Source organism: Eublepharis macularius, chromosome 6 (assembly GCF_028583425.1).
Source record: "Eublepharis macularius isolate TG4126 chromosome 6, MPM_Emac_v1.0, whole genome shotgun sequence".
Lineage (NCBI taxonomy): Eukaryota > Metazoa > Chordata > Lepidosauria > Squamata > Eublepharidae > Eublepharis > Eublepharis macularius.
Window position 1 is genome coordinate 10,245,425 of NC_072795.1, and position 19,508 is coordinate 10,264,932.

The 19,508-nt window shown below is 47.2% G+C and overlaps 1 long non-coding RNA gene across 2 annotated transcripts in view; it reads left to right on the forward strand.

Moving 5' to 3' along the window:
• LOC129332033 (uncharacterized) overlaps positions 1–19,508 on the forward strand; it is a 29,082-nt gene that overhangs the window by 4,153 nt on the left and 5,421 nt on the right. Inside the window, exons 3-4 of one of the 2 annotated variants that reach the window (XR_008597307.1) lie at positions 489–608; positions 1,852–1,913. This is a non-coding gene — a long non-coding RNA (uncharacterized LOC129332033). The remainder of the gene's footprint in view (positions 1–488; positions 609–1,851; positions 1,914–19,508) is intronic. The other variant, XR_008597306.1, reaches the window with a different exon arrangement.

The window sequence follows — 19,508 nt, forward strand, 5'->3', positions numbered from 1 at the left end:
TTTCAGTTTCCCCCAATATATTGTCCTAGGTCAAGATCTTTAAGCTTCCTTGTCATTTTGTCCATTTCTGCCATGTACAGCAATTTGTAAATCCAGTCTTCTATGGTTGGTATTTCTTGTACTTTCCACTTCTGCGCATACAAAAGTCTTGCCACTGTAGTCATGTAAAATAGCAATGTTCTATACTGCATTGGAACAGCTTCCATCCCCAAGTTCAGTAGCAACAATTCTGGGTTCTTATTTATTTGAATTTGTAAAATCTCATTAATTGCTTCAATTATATCTCCCCAATATTGCTTAGCTACTTCACAAGTCCACCACATATGATACAGTGATCCTTCATGTTTTTTGTATTTCCAGCATTTGTCTGACATATTCGTATTCCCTAGCACAATTTTCTTTGGTGTTAAGTACCATCTGTAGATCATTTTGTATACATTCTCTTTAATATTCGTACAAGTTGAAATCTTCAGTGTATTTTCCCACAGGTATTCCCATGCCTCCATTGTTATTTCTTTATGAAAATTCATTGGCCCTGCAGGCCTCCTCTGCAGGGTGGGCTTTTGTGTTTCCTGTGGCTGGGCCTACCATTTCTGCTTGAGAAACAGGTTTGTTTGCTTGATTTAATGTTTCCTGCCTTTAAAACCTGTGGGCCTGGCTCTGGCCTGTGCTTTCTTGGCCCTGCAGGCCTACTCTGCAAGGGGGGGCTTTTGTTTTTCCCATGGCTGGGCCTACTATCTATGCTTGAGAAACAGGAGTTTAATTTAATGTTGATTTAATGTTTCCTGTGTTTAAAACCTGTGGCCTGCCTCTGGCCTCTGCTTCTTTGGGCCTGCAGGCCTACTCTGCAAGGTGGGCTTTTGTGTTTCCCATGGCTGGGCCTACCATCTATGCTTGAGAAACAGGTTTGTTTGCTTCATTTAATGTTTCCTGCCTTTAAAACGTGTGGCCTGCCTCTGGCCTCTGCTTCCTTTGGCCTGCAGGCCTCCTCTGCAGGGTGGGCTTTTGTGTTTCCCGTGGCTTGTCCTACCATTTATGCTTGAGAAACAGGAGTATGGCCTTGATTTAATGTTTCCTGCCTTTAAAACCTGTGGCCTGGCTCTGGCCTCTGCTTCCTTGGGCCTGCAGGCCTACTCTGCAAGGTGGGCTTTTATTTTTCCCATGGCTTGTCCTACCATTTATGCTTGAGAAACAGGAGTTTAATTTAATGTTGATTTAATGTTTCCTGTGTTTAAAACCTGTGGCCTGCCTCTGGCCTCTGCTTCTTTGGGCCTGTAGGCCTACTCTGCAAGGTGGGCTTTTGTTTTTCCCATGGCTGGGCCTACCATCTATGCTTGAGAAACAGGTTTGTTTGCTTCATTTAATGTTTCCTGCCTTTAAAACGTGTGGGCCTGGCTCTGGCCTGTGCTTCATTGGCCCTGCAGGCCTCCTCTGCAGGGTGGGCTTTTGTGTTTCCCGTGGCTGGGCCTACCATTTCTGCTTGAGAAACAGGTTTGTTTGCTTGATTTAATGTTTCCTGCCTTTTAAATGTGTGGCCTGGCTCCGCACAGTGGGTTTGTCCCTGTGGGCCTGGCTAGGCCGAATCCAGTTCAGGCTCACTCTGCACTGCAGGGTAGGCCTCACTTTTTGGGGGGCTTGGATTAATGCTCCCTGTTTCATCTTCCGGGAAAAGCAGTGGAACGAAACTATCTGGGATTTTGTTTACTGGGGGGGGGGGCAACTGCTTGCATGTCACCTGACTTTTAACTCTCTGGCCCAGCTTCCCACAGTGGCTTTATGCAGATCTGGGCCTTGACTTTTAGGGGTTGTGCAGCGTGTGTGACTCTGTTAATATTCCATGTTTCTTAACAGCATCGAGGAGGAGAGGAGGACCAGCTGCATGACTGCCTGAACATCACTGGACTGCAGGACTGGTGAGTGAGTCTGTGGGTTTACATTTGGGTGGGCTTAGGGGTGGGGTTTTGCTAGCTTGGGAGGGGGAGGCACATTTTCAGAACACCACATCCACACCCCACACGGACACACCACAGAAACATTTTTCCTGGTACATAGTGTCTTAGATAGGTAGGCCAGTTTGTAGGCATTCAGTGGCTAATTGCCCTCAACTTAATCGATAGGGAACCAAGCGTAGCTTGTTTAAAACAGTAAATAGGGATTCAGCAGGGCAAGCATTAGTGAGAGTTAGGGTATATTTGATTTTTAATTATATATATATATATATATAAATATATATATTGGTATAGCTGTTAATAGGCTTCCTGTTAGTGCCCCCATATAACTAGGGTTCCGCTGCCCATCTCTGGCACCCGTGGTGGAGCCAGGCCAGCCTGGGCATACTAGTGTTGTGAGTGTATAAGGCTTTCACCTGTTATTGGGGTTTAGGGCCAGCTCAATTCCGGAGGAATTCAGCTGTTTGGCAGGCTCAGGTTCCCCAACATAAATAGGGTCGCTTAAAAAGACATTTGATTGTCCATCTCCAAGTTACAGAGCCACAAGAAGAACAGATTTAGAAGCAGGTAGATAGGTCTTGAAAACAAAGTCAACCATTGTTTTCCCAAGGTTTTCTGATTAGTTAGTGTAGATTTCGTGAGGGGAAAGTATGTCAGAGAGGAAAGCAGAGAGGGGCCCCGGGGGAAAGGTCAGGGAGAAATCTAGAAGGGAGGAGGGGAGGGAGAGGGGGACTGCTGCGGAAACCCCCCCATCTGAGCGGAGGAGGCCCCCCTGCGCTGCTGCCGTTCACCAGCCTGGCTTCTGGTGACAGGAAGAGGGTTTGCAAGGCTCTCTTTACTGAGGCAGCTGCTGGGGGCCAACCCAGGTGTGTGAGGCAGGGGCTGGCACTGGGCAGGGGCCTGCTGCTGAGGCTCCTCCTCCTCCAGTGGTTGAGACCCAGCTGCTGGAGGAGGGGCAGCATGTGGTGTTTCCTGGGATAAGCGTGGAGCACATGACTTTGCCTGTGCTCCCGCTCACCCCAGGAACCCAGAGGATGTTGGAGGAACTGCCCATGAGACCCCCCCTGGGGCGGTCCACCCCAGTTTCCTCTGAGGCCAGCGGCAGGCCTCTTGCGGCTGTGCAGGAGGAGAGGGTGCAGGAGAAAGAGGCAGAGACTGTGGTGGAAGAGCCCACATCTCTGCCCCTTCAGCCTCGTCCATCCCCACCTGCCCGGCCGAGAGTGGGACATGGTGTGTCTGGCCAGAGGACCTCACAGGAGTTGTCTCAGGGTGGGCCCGTGAGCGCTTCTCCTGTGAAGCGTGGGCAGCCCTTCACCTCCGAACTCTGGAAGCACTTCCAGACAACAGAGGATCCCCGAGCAGCCCAGTGCCTGCATTGTGGGCAGCGCGTCAGCCGTGGCAAAGATGTGAACCATCTCGCCACGTCTGGGATTAGCAGCAGCAAGCTAAAGCCTTTCCCTTTTTAGGCGAGGATAGGGGACCTGGTTTGGGGGGCCATAACATGGCCCCCCAAAGTCCAATCTGTCTGAAACTTGGGGGGTTGTTAGAGGGGAGTTAGAGAAAGGTCCCCACCAATTTTGGCTTGATTCAGTGGAGAAATGCCTCCCCCAGGCTTCCGGGAAGCCTGTGGAGGCTTTTTCCCATTGAAATACATTACCGAAACAAGCCAAAATACCGAAACGATTACCGAATCGCGAATACTGAAACAGCTTGCCGTTTCGGTATTAGTGATTACCGAAACAGATTCTCATTTTGGTAATAACCGAAATGAGAATACCGAAACGGTGTGCCTTTGCACACCCCTAGTTGTAACTGGAGATAGCTGTACCATGGTATTTTCATATGTAAAGATGGTTTTAGATCCGCCTTTCCTCTGAGAGTACCTTTGTGAGTAATGTCACAAAGGGGAGGGCAATTTGGGAAAAAATTTCCCAAATAAGTGGAGGGCAATTTGGGCAAAGTTCTTTATGAAGGGTCTGTAAAAGTTAGCAAACCCTAAAAACTATTGCAATTGTCTCCTTGTTTGGAGGGCCTCACACCCCACTACAGCTTGGATTTTTGCTGGGTCCATTTTCTGTCCTTGGTGAGAGACTATGTACCCCCCCAAACTCCAGCTCTTCTTTATGAAATTCACATTTAGGTAATTTCACTGGCAGTTTATGTTTCTTTAGAGCAGTCAGTACCTTTCTGACCAGTTCCACATGTGATTCTTTATCAGCAGAATAAATAAACACATCGTCTAGTTAAACAACTAAACCTTTGTACAGGTATTCATGCAGCACCTCATTGATTAGGTTCATAAATACAGCTGGCACCCCCTGTAGCCCAAAAGGAATAACGCGATATTCAAATTGGCCAAGGGGGGTATTAAATGCGGTTTTCCATTTGTCCCCCTCTCTTATCCTCACTCAGAAATAAGCATCTTTTAAGTCCAGTTTTGAAAAGATTTTACCTTGCACCACTACGCTGTGCAAATCTCTGATTAAGGGAATGGGGTATGAATTTGACATCGATGCAGCATTTATCCCTCGGTAATCAGTACACAGCCTTAGCCCCCCCATCTTTCTTTTTCCAGAACAACACAGGTGCCACATGGGCAGATCTAGTGGGGGGGATGAATCCCTGCCCCAAATTTTTATCAATGAACTTTCTAAGTTCTTTTCTCTCAGCTGGGCTCATTGAATACAATTTACCTTTAGGCAACTTCTCACAGCACACGCTATTTCCTCTCATGTTGGGTGCATCCCATCTTCCTCAATTTGTGGCATCTGGCCCCCGATGGGGTTTCTTGGCCTGGCCGCTCCCTCCAAGACGCTTGATTCCAGTGGTCCCGTCTCGTCCTCAATGGAGTAATCCACCAAAGCATATCTGTCATCAGGAGTTAATCCACAGTACCCCTGATTTTGTACATCCAGCAACACTGATTGTGTAGCTTTATCCTGCAGCTCAGGTAGCTATGGCATCTGGACCCAATCCTGGTTTGTTGGCCCGGCCACAGCCCCCAGCTCACAGGTATCCAAAGGCTCTGTTTCTGGAGTGACAGTGTTACCACGGTATTCCATGGCATTTCCAGGGGGTAATCCAGGGTCCCCCAATATTTGTAATTCCTCCAAAGTCTCTCACTGGAAGCAGGACCCTTCAGTCCCCTCCATTCTCTGTGGCTCAAGCTCCATCCTGCATGGTTCGCTGAAGTGGCAGTCATCCCTGCCATCAGCCCTCCAACATAAGTTTCTAGTTCAAGGGAGTGCCGAAAATATATCGTTCCATGGTGTTGCCTCCCTTCCTCTGCTGTTGTGGATCTGCCAGGGTTCCACTCATGTGTGGTTGGCAGATTTCATTGATAGTAGGTAGACCCGGCTTTGGGGATTGCTCCTAGTTCATGATACATCGGGAGGGCTCCATGGCAGAAACATTATGATCCATTAAATAGTCCAAATGAGTATGGGTTGCAGGTACCAGCTCCCTGGAAGGCCCTTCCAGGATTGTACCTGGTCCCAGTTGATTTGAGGGATCCTTTGGCGCTGTTAGCCCAAGATCTGGCTCTGAGAATGTGAAGATGGTAGCCATTATTCCAGGGTTGCAGGATTCTTGTTAAAATGCCAGGATATGGATGACATGATACAGCAGACAGATCTCTGGGCCATGGCATCAAGACACAAGTTCTTGGTCAAAATGGCTTTTATTCAGAAATCAAATCATTTCCATATACAGGTCCGTAGGACTACTTAGAAGCAAGATAGAAGTCTAAGCAGCATGAAAAGTTGACAGGAATGACAACATGTGAGAGAACCTTCTCTTTTCACAAACAAAACTTTGGCGCTCTCTTTGTGTGAGAACATTTTACATATTTGTGATATCACTTTGAGTTACTAGGAAGCAAGACACAGCACTGTCTGGGAATGAGCACAAGGTCATAAACGCTGGAAGCTGTTACAGTCCAATAGATAAACATCTGTGAAAGCCCGAGAAAAGCATAGTTATGACACTAGCCAGAATAGTTATAATACTAGCAAAGTGATATTGAGCTATAACAAGGTATAACAAATGGGCATGGATTTGTTCACTGAAAAGGTCAATATGCACACATTGACCTCATTGCATTGTGCCTCACCTTGCAACACTGTTTTATCATGAAGAAATAATTTGTGTTGAAGCTGAGTAAACCAGGATAGCTAAGATACTGAGCAGATTTCCATAGACACCTGAGTGTGTGAGAAGGAAAAAGCAGAAATAAAAGGGCATGCTATATAAAAAGTTATCTACATTTCATAAGCACGTAGCAATCTTTCAGAAATTTCGAAGAACAACATTGGTGTTTTACACCTGTAGGTTGTAAAACTCTGCCTCATAATTAATTAACTAGAATTAAATATATTGTTGGTTACATATGCTCCCATAATACATGCCAAGATTCCAAAACTAGTTTGCAGTGGTGCCTGCTGATGTCCTGTGCATTAAGCTCTGTATAAAAAGGACGTCAATAGAAAACTGAGATAAGTGGCAACCATCGGGAAGGAAAGAAAAGCCACTAGAGGAAGAACATTCTGCCTATCCAGGTGACAGATACAAAGACAGAGAAATAGAAGCAAGGACAATGTTGGGACTACAGGGAATCCTGATCGCCCTGCTGGCATGCCTCCTAATTCTGCACTTTCTGAAGCAGCTGTCGCCACGGAGGACCTACCCTCCTGGGCCTCTCCGGCTGCCCATCATTGGAAGTGTTTGGCGGTTAGGGTTCAAGCTTTCCAAAGATCTTCTCAGTATGGTATGTCATTCCATATAATTGATCCATGTAGTGAAATAAGTGAGAACGTTTTCAGTCATTTTTGTACTAGGTTCACAAAGGTTGCTTGATAGTCTTTGTTAGTTATGTATACAACTAGCAATGAAGTCCGTTGTGGTAAATAATACAATGTGCTCTTGAAAGGGAAGGGAGGGCTGGTGGGCATTCCCTCCTCCTCCATCACAGATCCTGGCTGGATGAAGGCAGGGGATTGGGCATGGCCATTTCCTCTGCATTTGATCCTGGCTGAGTGAAGGGGGGCAGGCATTGCCACCTGCTCTGTGTTTGATCCCAGCCAGGTGAAGAGGGAGTGGGCATTGCCACCTGCTCTGCTTCTGATTCTGGCTGGGTGAAGAAGGGATGGGTATTGCCTCCTACTTTGTGCCTGATTCCAGGTGGGTGAAGGGGGGGCATTACTACCTGCTCCATGCCTGATTCCAGTAGGTTGAATGGGGGCAGGCATTGCCTCCTGCTTTGAGCCTGAACCAGGAAGGGAGAAGGGGAGCGGGCATTGCCTCATGCTTATCTCCTGATCCCATCCAGGTGAATGGGGGCAGGCATTGCCACCTGCTCCACCCCTGATCTCTGCTGCGTGAAGTTGAGGGCAGAGATTACCTCCTGCATGTGCCTGATCAAGACTGGATGAAAGGGGATGGGCATTTTCACCTGCTCCTCACCTGCTCCTGGACGGGTGAAGGGGGTTAGGAATTGCCATCTGCTCTCCTTCTGATCCCGGCTGGGTGAAGGGGGTGGGCATTTCATTTGCTCTGCTCCTCATAACAGCTGTGTGAAGGTGGGGGTGGGGCATTGCTACCTTCTCCATGCCTGATCCTAGCTGAGTGAAGGCGGGGGTGGGCAATGCCACCTGCTCCACTCCTGGTCCCACCTGAGTGAAGGGGAAGTGGGCATTGCTGCCTGCTTTGCTCCTGATCCGAGCTGGGTGAAGTGGGGATGGACATTTCCACCTGCTCTGCTTCTGATCCCAGCTGGATGGGTGGGCATTGCCACCTGTTCAGTGCCTGATACCAGCTGAGTGAAGGTGGTGGGTGGGCATTGCCACCAGCTCCATTCCAGATCCCAGCTGGGTGAAGGGGAGCGAGACTTTGCCACCTGCTCCACTCCTGACCCCAACTGGGTGAAGATGGAGGGCAGGCATTGTCACCTGCTTTGCTCCTGATCCCATCTATGTGAAGACAGAGGGTGGACATTGTCACCTGCCCTGCTCCTGTTCCCAGCTGGGTGAAGGTGGGGGTGGGTGGGAATTACCATGTACTATGCTCCTGATCCTAGCTGGTTGAAGGTGGGTGGCAGGCATTGTCACCTGCTCTGCTCCTGATCCCAGCTGGGTGACGGTGCCTGGCAGACATTGCCACCTGTTCCATTCCTGATCCCGAAAAATACAAACAGAGAGAGGCACGGAAAGAATCCACAGCAAACTATGTATATGACCATGCCTGACTAACTATGTAAATGAAGTACTATAATGGTTATGCTGAATCTTCAAAATTAATTTGAAAAAACTTTAAATACCATTCAAAAGCACAAATGGCAATATCACACTCTTCTGTACGTGCATAAGACGGTTTCATTCAAATATTCAAATGTGTCATTCATATACAGTTAGTAACATTTCTTATACCAAAACATTATTTCATATTGCAAATGCCACTGAGGATTTTCAATGCAATAAATATAATACGAGTGTAACTGCTTTGTGCTTTTGAATGGTATTTAAAGTTTTTTCAAATTAATTTTGAAGATTCAGCATAACCATTATAGTACTTCATTTACATAGTTAGTTGGGCACGGTCATATACATAGTTTGCTGTCCATTCCTGATCCCAGCTGGGTGAAGGTGGGGGGCAGGCTCCATGTCTGATCATGACCTGGGATTTTCTGGAGGTCTGGCTGCCTCATCTGGGCTTCCCTCCGCAGCAGCACCTCTGTTGGTGCACCAGTGTAGGAAGTGAGTTGTCTTGAATACACTTAGCCTTTTATGTAATAGGATGTCACATATGAATCCTGCACATGCACAGAGCTCACTTAAAGAAATTTGAAGAGATCTTGGCAAGGAAAGATTCTCTGGCTTGTCTTCTCAAGAGGTTCTCTACGCGCATTTTCTACATGGTTGCTTCATGACCACCACGTGGATGCCCAAATCTAAGGAAAGGCACCTACAAAGAAGAACGGCGCCTTGTTTGACCATGAAACGAACAATGAAAGATCAACAGTTCCACTTAACCAACCTGCTTGCTCTGTTTGTGTGCAAATATTTTGCCATCCTAACCTGAAGGAAGCAGGAAGGCTTTTAACTATGAATGTGAATAGCAAGAAAAAGCAATTTGGTCAGATTGCATCAATTCAGAGAGTGCAGAAATAGGAGGCATTCAACAAATGACATGGAAACATTCATTATCAGTGGGAAGGGGAAGTTTTGTTTCCAGTAGTATTGACTGGCATCTGCAGTAGAGAAGGATCAGCTGTTGCTTTTATGTAATGCAGAAAGGGCAGGATATAAGCCAAATAAAATAAATCAATAATAATAATAAAAAATAACATAATGCTAGCATGGATGAATCATTCAGATACAACATTTTGGAAAAGGAATTCAGAGATGGGCAAAACAGCTCCATACATCCCTGCTAATTAATAAACTTGCCACAGAATCCACCCCCTCCTGGCCTGCAGCACAGCTGCTTAGGCTGGGGGCCATCTTTGCTGCCCCTGTGGAGAAAGTGTCAGGACACTGCTTCTCTATCCGGGGCTTGAGCGTGAGGGTGGAGTCAGGTGCCTTATAAGGCAGCTCTGCCCTCTCAGCCCTGCAGTTTGCATCATGTAGAAAGCTCCTTCCAGGCCATCCAGCTCTTTGAGCCAGGGGCAGCGCCAGATGCATTAACAGGTGTCTCCACCCCTCAGGTTCCTGCAGTTGCCTCATGTTTGGTAGTAGTGCAGGTTTAGCTAATTGCTAATTAATCAGGGCCAGGTAGGAATTTTTTCTCTTTCCCATCCGGCACATCAATTTTTCTCCTCATTCTGCCATGGAGCACTCTATAAAAGCTCCATAACTGCAACCTTCATCTGTCCCTTAGGGTTTCCCCACTCTGTGTTGGGAAATTCCTAGAGATTTGGGGGTGAAACCTAGAGAGGGTGGGGTTTGGGGAGGGGAGGAACCTCAGCAAGGATATGATGCCACAGAGTCTATCCTCCAAAGCACCCATTGTCTCCAGGGGAACTGATGTCTGTAATCTGGAGATCAGTTGTTATAATCTGGAGATCAGTTGTAAACCCAGGAGATCTCCAGGCCCCACCATCACCACTATGATGATGATGATGATAATGATGATGATGATGATGATGATGATCTGATGTTATCACAGTCCTCCAGATGTTTGAGCTGGAATTTTTTGGTGATTCACCAACTCCGATTTTATCCAAGAGTCTAGGAGTCAGTGAGGTGTCTCCTCAGTATGCGGTATATTCCAAGTAGTGTGGCTGCTTGCAACTGTCCAGTTGTTATACTATCTCTGCTGATTACTATTACTATTACTCCTCCTCCTCCTCCTAATCCTACTTCTGCTATTGAAACCTGACTGCATGTTCACAGCACACAACAGGCAGGCAACAAAATATGAAAACCCTTAACAACAGGCCCGTAATCAAGAAGTCAAGATTCACTCAGCATTTGCAGATAACCCAATCCATCAAAAACGTCAAAAATAGATCCAAAGCAGTTTCAACCTGTGAGGCTGCAAAGGATTCCAACTACATCTCTGTTCAGCACCATAATGTCATCTATTTTTGGCTTTTGAGTCGACTGTGTTCCATAGGTAGCTACCACAAGAATAGTGATGGTATTATGCTACATTGCTATGTTGGAATACTATTGGCTTCCGTTACTACAAGGGAATTTCACGATGGTCGCATCATGCTCAGCAGTTGTAAATTGATGATAAAATTGTTGTGTTAACCAACAATGGATTAGTTTGTGAATTACACAGTAAAGTTCCACAAATCTATCATTTATATGGGATTCATTTCCATCAGTTCAATAATACAAAATTTCAAGAATACACTGATTCAATTTTAACAGTCACACAAATGAAAAATATATGTCAACATTAACATCTATCTAAATCATTTCAGCTACAAAACAGTCCTCCGGAGTAAAAGATCCAGTTGGGCTAAAAGTAACACTCATTCAGCATGTTTCCACCCAGGAACTCGTGTCACAATTCTATAAAGAAGCATACATTATTGTTAATTGACACATTAATCTCATTCCAGTGTCATTCCCACCCTTAATCTCATTCAAATGCTGCTCCAGCATCTCCTAAACAGTCTCAACAGCAGGGATCCCCAACATTTTTGAGCCTGCAGGCACCCTTGGAATTCTGAGATAGGGTGATGGGTGCAACCACAAAATGGCTGCCACAAGGGGTAAACCCAAACACAAAATGCAAGGGAGTGAATTCATGAATGATTCTAGTAGTAACTCTTTAACATTTCAGGCAGTTCTAATTAACAGAATGCCTTTTAAACGAACATATTGCTCAAAAATATTTTCTTGCATACACACAGCTTACCTTCAGCCATGCAGTGAAGATCCTTGTGATGCAACGGCAACTGCTACTAAAGCAATTTTTAAAAATCTGCATAGCCAATCAGATCTCCAATGGTCAATCAGAAATCTAGTTGGGCACAAATTCCACTAAACACATGGCATTCACTGGGAAAGGTGTCAGGGGGTGCCCTGGTGTTGCTTGTGGGCAACAAATTGGGGAACTCTGCTCTAAAGGCTAACTTTTAAAAAAGCAAGATGGGTAGCCGTGTTTGTCTATATCTGTAGAAAAGAGCAAGAATCCAGTAGCACCTATAAGACTAACAAAATTTGTGGTAGGGCATGAGCTTTCGTGAGCCACACTGCACTTCTTCAGATACAGCTTGCTGTATCATTCAGATAGCTAGAATGATAAAATTAGCTGTATCTGAAGAAGTGAGCTGTGGCTATTAAAAGCTCATACCCTGTAACAAATTTTGTTAGTCTTATGGGTGCTACTGGACTCTTGCTCTTTTGTACTGTAACTTTTAATGTAACTTTTAATGTAATTAATTAACACGGCAAACTCCTTTGAAGCCTCACCCAAGCTAACTGACCTGCACACCAAAAGGAGATGTTTACATTTACTAGCAAAGGAATGTTTTGGTTGCATCCTCCCTCTCCCCCCCTAACTGCATCTTCTCTCTCCTCCCCCCCCCGCTCTTCTATATTTGACCAGTTTCTGTACCATGCATCTGACGAAGAGAACTTGATTCTCGAAAGCTTATGCTACAATAAAATTGGTTAGTCTTAAAGCTGCTACTGGACTCTTTTTGATTTTGCTACTACAGACTAACACGGCTAACTCCTCTGAAAGTAGACTCTGGAATCTAGAATTAAACCCACACTCAAATCCTCAATCCCCCAGTGACCTTAGATCTCACTGGATGATCTTGAGCTGGTCATTCTCTCTCACAGAAGATAAAACAGATGAAAAATGTTCTACTCTGAGCTATCATATCAAAGGGAGGGAAATGTGTACTAAATGAACAAACAAATAATATATACCATAAGGGTTAATTTCCTCAAAAGAAATCATCAAGGTTTCTAGCTTCCGAGAATTAAAATGTTTTATGTATTTGCATAGAGAAGAGGAAAATACGATATGCAAATAATAAATACTTCAGAGGTGCCTACATTATTGGGGATCGTTTCAGGTGGATAGCTGCATGGATCTCCAGTCAAAGAGCATGATCAGGGTTCAATACCAACTTAAAGACCAACTAGATTTCAAAGGTATGAGCTTTCGAGAGTCAAAGCTCCCTTCTTCAGAGATTGTTGGGGTGCTCTCTGAAGGAAAACATATGAATATTCCCAAGAGCTAGCATAAATATATGCAGTCTGCTGGAAAGAAATACGGCACTCCAATACACAGTTCTGAAGAGACCTGTTTCATTAGCAAACTACTTCATGAGAGCAAAACAAACAGGTTAAAGTTTCCCTCCAAATACATAATCAGAAACAGAGTAGAGGCATACAGGGCTGGAGCATCAAGGTGCTATCCAGAGACCATACACAAGAATATGAACCTGTCCAATATAAACCCCCTATGTGCTATAGCATGGACCAGATGAAAAGTTAAGTAGCCTACAAGAAGCAATGGCTCATCTGGGGGCCAGTTTGTGGGAGATATGGAGGAGGCAGGTGGGGAGACGACATGGTGGCCGCCCTGTTGTGAGGGGCAAGGAATGACCAAGGGTGCATGCCCAAGTACATCTGGTGTGAGTCCCTGGTCTGGAGGCTTACTTCTGCCCCTCAGCACTTGGCTCCTGGCAGCAGGAGTCAGCACTGGCCTGCGAGCTGCGCGGGGATCTGGCAGTGGCCTGCAGAATAGGTGAGGCTTTGGCGGTGCCCTGTGGGCTGCATGGGGCTCCGGTGGCAGCCTGTGTGCTGTGCAAGGCTCTAGCGGCATCCTGCAGGTCACAGGAGGAGTTGGTGTGGCCTGTGGACCACACAGGGCCTCAGAGGCAGCATGCAGGATGCAGAAGCCTCAGCGCCAGCCTGCGGGTCATGGGAAGAGTTGGTGTGACCTGTGGGTCACATGGGGCTCCAGCAGCGGCCTCCAGAATGTGGGAAGCCTCAGTGCCAGCCTGTGGGTCATGGGAGGAGCTGGTGCTGGCTTGCAGGCCGGGAGGGGCTCTGGCGGCAGCCTGCAGGATGCAAGAGCCTCGGTGCTGGCCTGTGAGCTGCCTGTGGGCTGCAGGAGGAATTGATGCTGGCCTGTGAGCTGCACAAGTCTCCAGCACCAGCCTGCAGGATGCAGGAGGAATCGGCTCCAGCCGGCAGGTTGCAGGAGCTCCAGTGGCAGCCTGAAGGACATAGGAGCCTCAAAGGTGGCCTGCGAGCCACTTGTGAGCTGCAGGAGGAATCGGCGCCAGTCTACAGGTCACCTGTGAGCCGCCTGCTGGCTGCAGGAGGAATCGGTGTTGGCCTGCAAGCTGTGTGAGCTCTGGTGGCCTGTTGTTCACAGAAGGAGGCAGCAGCAGCCTGCGGGCAGTGCTAGGCTCTGGCAGCAGCCTGCAGGATGCAGGAACCCTTGGCACTGGCCACAAACCATGCAAGGCTCTGGCAGCGGTCTGCGAACCGTAGGAGGAATAGGTTGCAAGAGGGACAGCAGCAAGCAGGCTGTGGGTGCTTTGCAGTGGCGGCAACAGCAGGAACGGTGAGAGGGCTCCTCGAGCAAGAGTAGAAAGAGCAAGAGTTCAGTAGCACCTATAAGACTAACAAAATTTATGGTACGATATGGGCTTTTGTGAGCCACAGCTCACTTCTTCAGACACAGCTATAATGTGAGTTAAACCTGTAACCAGCTTTCAGAGACGGTTTAATTCTCACCAACAGCATTTATTGAAATAAATATGCATTCATGTTTTCCAGGAATTTTAAATAAGTATAATACATTTCGTTAAAGTATGTTGCATGTCAAGGAATTCTGTTTTTAAATTGCAGAGATAAAATGCAGGCATACTGTACAGATAAAATGAATTAAATTGCCAGTGGCACTTAAAAAACTTCCAGCATGCAAGTTGGAGAGTGCTGCTCAGTGAAGGGACTTCTGAGAGCAGAACCACAAGTGACAAAAGGCACAGGTTGGACCCTTGTCAGCTTCCCTCAAGTTTTGATGGGAAATGTAGGCAGCTTGGCGGAATGTTGGACAAGTGACAGTTGAAAAGTCCATTGGACAGCAGTCAGAGAGCGAAGCTGCGAGACCAGGATGCCTACATTTCCCATCAAAACTTGAGGGAAGCTGACTAGTGTCCAACCTGTGTCAGGCGTCACTTGTGGTCCCGCTCTCAGTTAAAAAAACAAACAAACTTACAAACAAACAAAAACCCAGGGTATGCTGGAATGAGTTTGTGGGTGTCCAAGGTGACGCTGAGCTTAGGTTTTTAATTTGCAGTATCAGATTGGCATCTCTGTCCCTCTGTTATGACGGGTTCACTTAAAATTTCGGGCATGGTTTCGATACCAGATTTAGGTCACTGGCTAGAAAAGAGATTCCAAGCCGGACAGCTGCCTAAGAGGTTCAGTACAGGCATCTTGAGCTACTGTTTTGTTCCCTGGCTACACTAACTGCCGGCCTGGAAGAAGACGGGTGGCTAGGTTCACAAGTGAATATCTCGTACAGTTGTGCATGGGACTCATTGCAGAGCTACCATTTTAGTGTCTTAGGCTAGGCATGGTCCTATGCCTGGTGGCATTAACAACAACAATTGATTGATATACTGCCCTTCAGGACAACTTAATGCCCACAAAGTATGCCATTATTATCCCCATAACTAAACACCTTGTGAGGTGCGTGGGGCTGAGAGAGCTCCAGAGAGCTGTGACTAACCGAAGGTCACCCAGCTGCCTTCAAGTGGAGGAGTGGGGAATCAAATCCAGCTCTCCAGATTAGAGTCCCATGCTCTTAATCACTACACCAAACTGGCTCTCACATTGTGCAAGGTGGACCCATCTCTTTCTAGTGCACCCACTGCCAGATTCCCACACAGGGGTATGGATTATAGTTTCGCCAACACACATTTTGGTTACTTCTTTGCAGATTTCGCAGTGACACAGTCCCTCACTTTTCCTTACTTCAGAGTATAATACCCTGAATAGGTAGATCACGTTTAGTGCTGTGTAGTTGATGCACGTTTATTAACTCAGTTACTCAGCGCATGCATTGGTAGATTTGTGGGTGTGTGGAGATTTGCCAGTAATGGCACGTTGCAAGTTCTCCAAACTGGAGAGGTCATAGATGCAGAGGAGTTAGCCATATTAGTCTGTAGTAGCAAAATCAAAAAGAGTCCAGTAGCACCTTTAAGACTAACCAACTTTATTGTAGCATAAGCTTTCGAGAATCACAGTTCTCTTCATCAGATGGAGAGGAGAGGAGCATTACGGTATGCTCTTATGAAGGAATGGCACAGCATTTGCTGCTGTAGAAGGGTTTGAAATCCTTATAACCATGGTTGGAAGGGCAGATTCTTCCTCGCAATCAGACGCAGTGTTTCTTGCCTCTCTGGAAAATGGGAATAATAGAATAGCATGTCCCATATCCTTTTAGGGATTCAGTATTAGACGCTTCTGTGCTCTGCACCCCATAGTAGCACATAATACTTGTAGTGAGCTAGTACCTTAGCCTTAATTCTGTTCCGTGGACATATCCCGGCAGAACATGTACAGAATTGTGGTCTGATGTTAGGAACATGAACACTAAGTTGCAGTTCCAGCAAGCCTACTGTAAAGGTGCTTGCCCCAGTACATAGTTGGTAATATAAATGAAGGAAGGATGGGAGTTCACACAGAGTGCAGGGAGGTTTCTACCACCATGTTCATTCCCCTCCATGTACTTGCAGTTCTCATCATTCTTTGAGCATAAATAAATAATCCCCAGCTTTCTCTTCTCTCACCTCCAAGTTTCCTTTAGGATCAGTCAATATATTTGTATAGGTAGATAGTTAGATAATTATAGGTGCATGTAGCTATAGATATGCAGCTGCAGCATGCATTAAATTATTTACTTTTGAAACGGGATATCGCTGCAGTGAAATGCTCTCGGGGGAGTCTGGGACAATTTGACGCTGTTCAATGGTGTGCACACTGTATCAAGCATTCTAAGGAGGTAGCCCTGAATTCTTATTCATGCACCCTATAAATAAATTCATCTTGCTTTGTCTGCTAACAACTTTTTTCTTCAGCCCAGTATGCTGCAGGACATGGAATCCGCACTGCTGAACCCTAAGGGACTGGTTCTTCAAGTGCATCCTGGATGGATGCACTGTTAGCAGTGAGCTGCAGAAATTTGTAACCACTCACAAGTTCAAGGGAGTTCTTGGATTGTTTGCTTCCTCCATCCTGCAGCCCTCTTAGATGGGGCCTTAGTATTTGGCCTTAGTCACCTGATGTCCATATCCAGATTGATGTCTGTAGCCGTGGCTGTACATATGCTGATTTTTCCAGAGGGCATGGGGCTTCGCCCCCAGCATCTAGAGCAGTTTGTGTAGGGTCTAGCTTAGAGGCCCCTTCTCATGTGCCCAGGGTAATGCTGATCACCAATTTGGGGTCAGGAAGGAATTTTCCTCCAGGTCCAATTGGCTCAAGGGTCCTGGAGGTTTTCAGCTTCCTCTGGGCATAGAGCAGGGGTCACCATGCATGGAGGGAGTGTCATGCAGGAGCCCCCTCTTGGAGGGCATGCCCTTGCTATTGGTTGTCCCCCTCCACCCATTTCTTGGGAGAGGTGGTCATCAGCTGGATGGCCTGGGGTCTTTTCCCTGCTGCAGATGGGTGGATCCGTACAACTGCAGGTGCCAAGCTACATTGATGCAGCCCAAACTCCCCGCTGATTCTGAGATGGTTCTGAGATGGTTCCAGTGAAGCCTTACTGGAGGGGATGGTAGCTGCCAGGTCCGGCAGTGGCAAGGTGGCCAGGACCTGGAGGGGTGTGCCAGCATGATGGATCCTAGCAGTGACCGTGTGGGTCTCCTGCAGTTCTTCAGGATCAGCAGGAGGGACTCCTCAGGGAGCCCTGGCTCAGCATGTGCCTCCTTGGACAATGAGCTAGAACAGGTCATGGTGCCCAACCTCGATCGAACAGGATGCAGGGGGCAGAGGCTGTGGGATGGCTGGTGGAGTCCCATGGGGTGATTCTTCTCTGGTCTGCTTTTGTGGAATGGTGGTGGTTCTTGCCTGGTAATGCCATCCAGCTGGGGTCTGGATGTGTTGTTATAGGATACTGAGGGGCCCTCTTGGTTGGTTTTGCAGCTCTGGAACACTAGTGGTGAGACATTTTGTGGCTCTTGTGGCGGATTGACATTGGGCACCGATCCGTTTGGGGGGAAACAGGGCCCTCAGGCTCAGTTTCCCTATTATGGGGATCCCCATACTGTGTCTGGGGAGCGAGGAATTGCCGATGCATGCCCAGACAGGGGCTGTCAGTCCGCCTCACTCCCTGGTGGCAGGGGATGTTTCACACAGGGGTGTATACCCATGTGGCATCCCACTGGCTGTCATCTCATGGTTCCCCCCTCAGCAGGGGTCTGAGGGGGCATGTAGGTCATCAACTTGGCAGGCAGGTTGGTCAATGCTTGGATCCATGCCCTGTGTGTGCCTTCGCTCCCTGAGCTGTAATCTCAATAAAGTTGTGGCCTTCTTTACCTCCAGTACTGTGCTGTGCCACAGGTGTAGCCTGGGTATACCTGTGCCAAGAGGAGCCCCATGACTGTCCCCTGGGGCCAGTAGACTGTGCAGAAGGCTTTGGTGCAGCCTGAGCTCTGGAAGGGGCAGCCTTTGCCCTCCTGGTTGCTGGTATTTTTGTTTCTTCTTATTTTATTTTATTGTGACAAAAGCTGGGAGACAGCTGCTGAAATGGTGGGCTGTTGAGAAGAAGAAAGCTGTCAAGGACAATATACCACTGCAGACAAAAGAGAAGCTGCCATCGAGAAAATAACCACCGTGGAAAAGAAGCTGCTGCAGATGGAAGAAGCCGCCACCAAAGAGAGCCGCTGCCGAGAAACACAGCGAGGCCGCCATGGGAGCAGTTGCCCGATTCCACACATGCTGTCGATTCTGCTGTTGCCACCAAGTGCCACAACCCTGCTCGCAGCTTCTCTCACCTTGCAAACAAAATGAGCAGTGAGGAGAGGCAGAGAAGGAGGCCCAATTTAAGCCCTGCTGCTGGATTTGAGGTGCAAATGCGCCTCCCATGTCTGATCCCCTGGATATGCTCCCCAGTCACTCATCTGGCTGGCCCCAAGCTTGGGATTGTAAATTTTCTCTGGAGCAGGGTCGAGCACAAGAGGCTGCTGGGAAAGCCAACATGGCAGCCATCATGCCTCCACACCCCTCCAACACCCCGCAGGCTGCAACTCGGCCACCCAGGGAAATCTAGAGGCCGATATTTCCAACAATAAAGAACTCTTACTCCCCTTTTCTAAACCTTGACTAAGGCTCTGAGTGTAAATTTATTTTCTCTTTCCCAAACACACTATGTCACGCAAGCTCCTACACTCCATGCTTCTCTGCAAACTATGTAATTCTGCTCAGACAAGCTTTATTTTATTGGATGGACACACCAATTTGTTAATGATTATAGATTCATGAGCAACGAAGCCTGTTTTTAAAAAAATGGGCTCTAGAGAACAGAATGCCCTCCAGAGGGGTGGGCTACCTCGCCTGGCCTTCCTGCCACGGTAGTACCCTCTGGAGGCGCATCAGGATAAAAGGTGAGTCATCAGCAACATGGCTTGCCTTTTATATAATAGGATGGTAACGCCGACTCAAGTGATTTGTTTTGTTATGATATTTCGTTTGGATCAGGGTCATATGGTGGGGGCAGATGGAATCTTTGTCCAAAGGCCCTGGTGGCTCTGGGAAGCCCAGGACCCTCCACATCTTTCTATCTGCTACCCCCGTCTCCTAGATTCTCCATTCGTCAATCTTGACAGGCCAACCCTGCAGTTCTTCACTCAAAGCTTCCTCATCTCCTGGCTAGGGATCACTGCCCTTCTATCCTGACAATCCTTCCCCACTAAGTCCTCACTTTTTTCTCCCTCGCTTATCTTTTCTTTCTGGGTTGGGTTCTCTGGACTAGGCATGTGAGAAGAACACTGTTTAGGTTGAAAGTAATTTTAACCGGGTATTAGCTTAATTCAATAGAATTGGAAACTAGGATTAAGCAGCTATGAAATATTGT